General features: G+C 39.7%; 1 protein-coding gene across 7 annotated transcripts in view; it reads right to left on the bottom strand.

Annotated features, from left to right (window-relative positions):
* The window catches only part of BCAS1 (breast carcinoma amplified sequence 1), a 156,131-nt gene extending 149,417 nt beyond the window's left edge, over window positions 1-6,714 (bottom strand). For all 7 annotated transcript variants that reach the window (XM_027847761.1, XM_027847773.1, XM_027847766.1 and 4 more), the window contains exon 1: window positions 6,542-6,714. The gene's annotated coding sequence lies outside the window, so the exon portion shown is untranslated. The remainder of the gene's footprint in view (window positions 1-6,541) is intronic.
* Window positions 6,715-7,986: the final 1,272 nt, after the last annotated feature.

Below are 7,986 nucleotides of genomic sequence, written 5' to 3'. Positions count from 1 at the left end.
TTCTTTCTTTCTTTCTTTCTTTCTTTCTTTCTTTCTTTCTTTCTTTCCTTCTTATTTTCCAATGGGGGTAGGGAGGTAGGAGGAAGAGAAAATAGATTTTTATTAATAAAAAATTAATAACAAAAACACACTAACTCAGAGAGGTAGTTAGTATCAAAGTAGAAAAAGGCTCATAGAACTTAAATGACTTGCCCAAGGTCACACAGCTCATTAATTGGCAAAGTCTGTACTTTAACTCTACAACTTATGTTTTCCTGACTAATCTGCATGCTCCAGAGGGAAAAGGAGTAGTGAAGCAGGACTTCCCATTTGATCATCTGACTATTTGCTCACATCTCAATATGGGCTTGTCTCCAACTCAATCTCTGGCCTCCTTTGGGAAGTGGTGGTACCCTGCATGCATTGATGAACATTCTCACACTCAGTCATATCCTTTATATTCCACTGAGTCTCACTGGAGGTCATCATTCAAACTCTATTCCCCACTCCTACCTCCCAATTTATCATTCCCATCCCCCTTAACCCTTCCACCACAAAGTTTCAAACAAATACTGCCCAGCCCTTTCACTCTGCCCTGTGGAATGTCTGTTTCATAGGCAACAAATTTTCCTTCATCCTAAATCTTTTCATCTTAGATTCCTTCCATCTATTAGTTATTACCGAAACCTGCTTCCCTGGTCACTCTTTCCACTGATGGTTGCACTTTCACTTGTTTTCAGTTCATTGGTTGAGGTGGGGGAGTTGGAATACTCCTTGCTCCTTATTGCCACTTCCAGGTTCTCCCCCTACTGTTATTAGTCAATAACTTCTTCCTTTGAGGTTCATGCTATTTGTATCTACCTCCCAATAAAAACTTGGTGACTGTTGTCTAAAGACATCTCCTCTCCCCACCACAGGCCACTACCCTTTCTTCCTCAATGAGTTCAGTATATGGCTCACAATTTTTCTCTCCTCTTCAACTTCTTCCCTTGTACTAGGAGACTTCAATGTACATATTGACTCTCCCTCAATCACCCTAACTACTCAGTTCCTTAACATGCTCACTTCCTGTGACTTACTCCTCTACCCCACCTTAGCCACATATGGAGATGGTCACATCCTTGATTTTGCCATCACCCACAAATGTACCACTATCACGTTCAAGAATTCCAAAATCATCTTATTCAACAATAATCAGGTTTTTCACCTTTCCCTCTGCCTCTCCTTACCAAATGCTTACTTTTTGTACGCATCATGATATCCAATCTCTTGACATCTCAATTCTTTCCCAGGCCATCTCCCCTATACTAGCCACTCTCCTTTTTTTCCCTCTATCTTGACTCCTTGGTGAACCAATTCAATTCTAAACTGTCCTTCTCTCTTGAATCCCTCACCTCCTTATCATTTTGTCAATTACAATTATGCCATGCTAAGCTTCAACCTTGGATCACTTCCACCATTCACCAATTTTGCTCTAATACAGATGCTGCTGAATGAAAGTGAAGAAAAATCATGCAACCATTCTGACTGGGTCCACTACAAATCTATGTTACACCTCAACTGGGTCCTTATTGCTGTGACACAATCTTTCTATATCTGCCTTACCAGCTCACTATTCTATCTCCACAGTAGCTCTTCCAAACCTTTTCATCCCTCCTCAAACCTCCCATAGTTACCCCTCTCTTCACCCTTTTAGCTCAGAATCTTACATCATATTTTACAGGAAAAAATGAAGCCATCTGCTGTTAGCTTTATCTTCTCCCCTATTCTACTCTTGCATCACTCAGACGCCTTCTGCCACTATACCTTCCTTTACCCTTGTTGTACATGAAGAGGTGGCCTTGTTTTTCAAATTTTCTTGAAATCTCTCTCTTTATATCTAGGTCATTATCCATTTTTATCTTATCTTGGTACATGGACTAAGATATTGGTCTATGCCTAATTCCTGCCAGACTGCTTTCCTGCTTTCCCAACAATTTTTACCAAATAATGAATTCTTATCCCCAAAACTTAAATCTTTACTCTTGGAATGAAATGAGCAGAACCAAGAGAATGTTATATACAGTAACAGCAATATTGTTTTAAGAATAACTTTGAGCAACTAAGTCATTTTGACTATTATAAATACCCAAATTAACTACAAAGGACATATGAAGGAAGACACTATCTGCATTCAGAGAAAGAACTGATAAATAGAAGTGTATAGAATGATTTTACATATATATGCATACACACACATACACACATATTTGTGTCTAATGGCAGCCATCTCTAGGGTGGGGGGGAGGAAGGAAAAAGAAAAAAAAGAAATTTATATGATAACTTTATTATATTTTAAAAGCAATGGCAAGTTGTACATAGATTTGCAGTTTCATGCGCAATCATCTTTTTTTATTCTACTATGTTTGGAAATGCCCATTTTATTTCTTATGTTCAAAATAAAATGAATAAAATTATCAAAGAAAGAAGTGGCCTTAATCTTTACCAAGGCTAACCCCCTCTACCAGCGCAAGTGATCACATTCCTTCCCTTCCCTTCCAATAGATTGTCCCTTCTGTCATCCCCATGCCATCACTTATTTTCAACCTCTTCCTGTCTAGTGGCTCATTATTTACTGCCAACAAATCCTCAAAGAAACCTCATTTGATCCTTGTGTTCCCACAAACTATTGTTCTATATCTGTTCTGCCTTTTGTGGCTCAACTCCTTGAAAAAGCCATCCACAATAGATGCTTCCATTTTCTTCTCATGGTCTTCTTAGTCCCTTATAATCTGGCTTCCAACTTTATAATTTCACAAAATGATAAAGCTATCAATGATCTCTAGCTTGCCAAATCCAATGACCTCTTCCCAATCCTCATTCTCCTCAACCTCTCTGCATCATCTGACACCTATGATCATCCTCTCTTCCTTGGTACTCTTTTTTTCTAGATTTTCAGGACACTATTCTCTCCTAGTTCTCCTCCAGTTTATCTGAATGTTCCTCAGTCTCCTTTGCTGGATCTTCATCCAGATTATGCCTCTAATTGTAGGAGTCTCACAAGGTTCTATCCTGGACCCTCTTTAATTCTCCCTCCACACTACTTCACCTGGTGACTTTATCAGCTCCCATGTATTTAATTACCTCATGCTAATTACCTATTTAATTACCTGTGCTAATGATTCTCAAAATTACCTATCCTGCCCCAAACTGTCTGCTGACTTCCATTGTCACATCTCCAACTACCTTTCAGACATCTCAAACTGGATATCCAGTAGCCAACTCAACATGTTCAAAACAGAACTCACTATTTACCCCATAAGCCCTCCCACCCCCTAACTTCCTTATTACTGTCAAAGGCAACACCTTCCTCCCTGACCCTCTGAGTCACAACCTAGATGTCATTTTCAACTCCTCACTCTCTCTCACCCTTCAAATCCAATCTGCTGTGAAGGCCTATTGATTTTATCTTTGGATTATCTCTTGAACATGCCTCCTTATTTATCTTTTCTGACACTGCCAACTCTCTAGTGCAAGAACCTCATCACCTCACACCTGGATTATTTCAATAGCTTGCTGGTGGATTTCCCTGCCTCAAGTCCCTCCTCATGCCAATTCATCTTCTATTTAGCCAGTAAAGTGATTTTCCTAAAGTGTAGATCTGATCACTCACCTGTAGTGGCTTTCTATCATCTCCAGAATCAAATACAAAATGCTCTGTCTGGCATTCAAAGCCCTTAATAACCCGGCCCCTTCCTACCTCTTCAGTCTTCTTACACCTTACTCCCTGCCATGTACTCTTTGGTCAAATGACATTGGCTTCCAGGCTGTTCCACCAAAAAAAGACTCTGGGCATTTACTCTAGCTGTCTTCCATGCCTGGAATGTTCTCCTTCCTTTGCTCTATTGATCTCCATGGCTTTCTTTAAACTCCATTTAAAATTCCACTTTCTATGGAAGCCTCCTCAACTTCTTTTAATTCTAATACCTCCCATCTGTTAATTATTTCCTATTTATCCTATATGTAAGTTGGTTGTATATATTTATTTGTTGTCTTCCCCATTAGATTGTGAGCTCTTTGAGGGCAGCGTTTGTCTTTTGCTTCTTTTTTTTGTATCCCTAGAGTTTGGCACAGTGCTTGGCACATTGTAAGTACTTAATATGTGTTTATTGATTGATTTTTTTTCCTACTACACTAATGTTGTCTTATGAATGTTTACATATGATGAGGCTCTGTCACTTGTAAACTATGTGACCCTGGGCAAGTTCTGGGTCTCATTTTTCTTATCTGTATAATCAGAGTTGGCTAGTTCACCTTTAAGATCCTTTCAGTTGGAACATTCTTTGATTGTGCATGTGTGTATGTGTACATGTGTGCACATGCATGCATATGTACATATCTGTATAAAATGTAAAGAACTTTTGGTACAAACTTGCTTTTGTACTTGTGTTTGATACCAATGCAACATTCCTGGTTTCATTTTGTTCTAGGTCCAAAGATCAGTGAAATTTGGGAGAACCTGTTAAATAGAGAATCCTAAAATATCCCAATTGGAGGAGATCAAAAGATCCTTTCACCCAAGACTTTCACTTTACTTAGCATGAAGGTGAGGCTTATACTGAGGAAGTGATCTCTTTACACTAACACAGGTAATCCCAACAAAGTAAAACCTGCCTACTCAAGGAAATTGTTTTAGGTAGGTTTTTAAAATTTTTTTTCCAATTTTTTTTGGGGGTGGCTACAATTTCTTTGGTATTAGTATAGGGAACTGTTGGTTGGGAAACTCCCTCCACTAATACAGATCAGCCCCTTCTCTGTACCTTCTAGTATTAGAGAGGGAGAGTTGGTTGCAGGCACTGAAAAGTTAAGAGAGTCGCCCAGGGTCACACAGCAGGTTTGGACCAGAGGCAGGATTTGAATCAGGATCTTCCTGACTCCAAGGCTGACTCTTTATTTACTATTGCTCTCTGCCTCTCTATTTTTACAATAGAACTTCCAATTGTCAATTAAAAAGAAAAGGTCCATAAAAGGGTGGGATAATGTAAGTAGAATTACTCACCAAGTAAATAAGAAACACACCTTAGACCAGTTTAAATGGCATTCTGGAAAATCCATGGGCTTCTATGTGACCTGGCCCATGGTAACATAGAAACGTACAAGAAAAAATGTGAAAGATTGAAGGGATATAATGTCAAAGTTGAAAGCACCTTACAATGTCAGACCTGGAAGGGGCCTTAGAATAGAACATAAAACATAAGAGCTGAAAGTGACTTTAGAGATCATCCAATTTAACCTATTAATTTTACATCTGGGGAAACAGAGTCCCAGAAAGATAAATGCACTTGCCCAAGGGCACATAATACATTGGTGGCCTAGCGTGGACACTATGGTCCTATCTACCAGAACAGGACTTTTTCCCACTCTACCATGCCTAACTGTAAATCAACTTTTCCTCTTTAAAACATGAAGCCAATGGAGAATAACTAGTCTAGAAAGGAAAGATCTGGGTATGTTTTAAACTTTGTGAGTGTAGGCATTAGTCTCACACACTTTTATACCCTTTGGAGATTCTGTCACAGCACTGGGTATATACTAGGTGCTCCATAAATATTTTTTATTTGATTAGCTTACCTGCTGATATTGAAACTATTTTCCTGTAAATGTTTGATACTTCCAACAACTCTGAGGCAGGCTGACATATTGTTTGGATTTTAATAAAGGGTCTTCTCAAGATAAGCTAATGAGACCTGCTTACAGTCTTTCTAATAGGTATAGAAAGTCTTAAATGTTGCAGTAGGACCTAAGCTTGGAGTACTCAGCAGTAAATTCCTTTTAATCCCTCTTCACTAATACAGAAGCTTATTTGGCCTCACTTCCTATACTTGTAAACCAGCAAAGACTGAACTTTACAGGTTCATTGCTTTCCTGGGACCCACATTTTTCTCACAAAATGATGCCCACCAGGAGTTTCCAAAGTGGTGGTCTTCTTAGAAGCAGTGAGGAAGACCAGATAATCCTTCTACAATTTGGGAAATCTCCCTTGGGAATTTCCTCAAAATGTTCTCTTTCTTTCCTTTCTCTTCAATTAACAATTATTTTATTAAATGCTACCAAAAAAAGAAACGATTCCTGCCCTCAAGAACCTTATATTCTATGGGGGAGAGAACATATGCATATATAACTATGTATAAAATATGCACAAAGTAAATCCAAGGTAAAATTAGGGGGCATTAATAGTTGGGGGGATCAGGAAATATCTCATATGACATTTGAGTTGAGCTTTAAAGGAAATTAGGGCTTCTAAAGAGAGGAGCTAAGTTGGGAGAGTATTACTTGGGTCTGTTTTCTAGATCTTGGGCATAAAGCCCACCTTTCTCCCCAGGATTTCCTTTCTCTGATTCTGTTCTTGAGCAAAGGAGGCGGTACCATGCCTTCCTCTATGTCTGACTGCCTGGAAAAGGTCCACATCCTCTTTGAAGAAATTTGAGCAGGTGTAGTCTGATTTGTGGTGTGTCTTCTAGACAGCTTGAGGCTAGGAAACCCAAGAACCCAAGGCGCAAGTCAAGTATCGATAAGCAGTTACCTGGTGGGAGGTCAGCCTGAGATTCTTCAGACCCTAGTGTCTCTTAGAGATTCTCCAATGGGGATCCTCCAGCTCCCAAGTGGCTAATTCCAGTTGCCAGCTGTGCCTCACTAGTGCTCTGCGCTGTACTTTGCATCCTCTTTCTTTTTGTACCTGCTGCCTGAATACACAGACCAGGGCAAACACACTCCTGGGTGGAGCAAGCTCTCCAACCAGACTTTCAGAAATATTTTCTTTTCCTGGCTTTTAGGGCCGCCCTCACTTTTCTAATGAAAGAATCATCTGATATCATTCTTGATGCATCTCCAGGGGCATTCCAACCATGTCCCTCTGCTCTCTGTACCTAATGGGCATTTAGCCCAGTGGTTAATCCACTTCCCCACTACAGTGGGTTAAAGCCAGAGCCAGGAGAACACGTTTTATAGAATTTTGCATCTCAGTCTTGATTGTCAGGTTCATTTACTCCAGAATGCCACTTTTTATTTGAAAGAAAATGATCTTGTCCTCCTCCCCCCAACTTACAAGTCTCTTGTCATCAGTAGGAAGTGGACATATCACTTGCAGGCTGCAAATCAGAGAAATACGGTATCATTGAAAGAGTGATATCCTGGGGTCAGAAAATCTGGGTTCTAGGACTAAGTCTCTTTCCTAGTTACTGCTAGATTTGAGGAAATTATTTTAATTCTCTGGGATTCAGTTTTTTCATAGGTAAAATGAGAGGACAGTAACTGTTAAGCCCCTCATAGCATTTTGTAGCTTAATAAGCACTGTATCCATAAGCGTCCTGTGAAATAAGTGTACCTGTGTGACCCTGGGCAGGTCACTTGATCATTCTTAACCTCAGTTCCTCATCTATAAAATAAGGAGAACCAGAGTAGACAGCCTCTAACATCTTTTCCAGCTCTAAGTTAATAATGCTATGGTTTTACTAAGAATTTCCTGATCTTGAAAAGACATAGATGGATGGAAGAATTTGAATAGCTCGTTTTAAGATTTTAGAAAGACGAGAAAGAAGGTGTATAGGTTGGTAGCTATTGATGTCCTCTCACTCCCCTCCCCCGAGTAATATCAAATTGATCAGTATCTTTCCAAGGTTTAATACCTTGGGTACCAACTAGGATGAATAGATGGTACCCTGGCCACAAATATTTGTCATTATCATGGGAGATATCTAGTGCAGTATCCAAACAGTAAAAGGGTTTTTTATGCTCCTGGAGCATCCTTCAGAGGCTCCTGTTTGGAGATGGTGTGTCAAATCAAGCAACACCCTAAGGCTTCCACACTATGCTAAATATATTGGCCTAACAATCCATAGAGGGAAAAAACAAACATGGGTGAAGACTGCCCATTGTATGGACTATGATATGCAGTGGAGACTCTACACTTGGGTAAGGAACTGGGCCCAGAATTGCACAGGAAGAACAGAGTGGACTGGTGTTTGGGAA

This window comes from Vombatus ursinus, unplaced genomic scaffold, assembly GCF_900497805.2.
Source record: "Vombatus ursinus unplaced genomic scaffold, bare-nosed wombat genome assembly UNPS02000580.1, whole genome shotgun sequence".
NCBI lineage: Eukaryota > Metazoa > Chordata > Mammalia > Diprotodontia > Vombatidae > Vombatus > Vombatus ursinus.
This window is presented reverse-complemented; position numbering and strand designations above follow the sequence as displayed.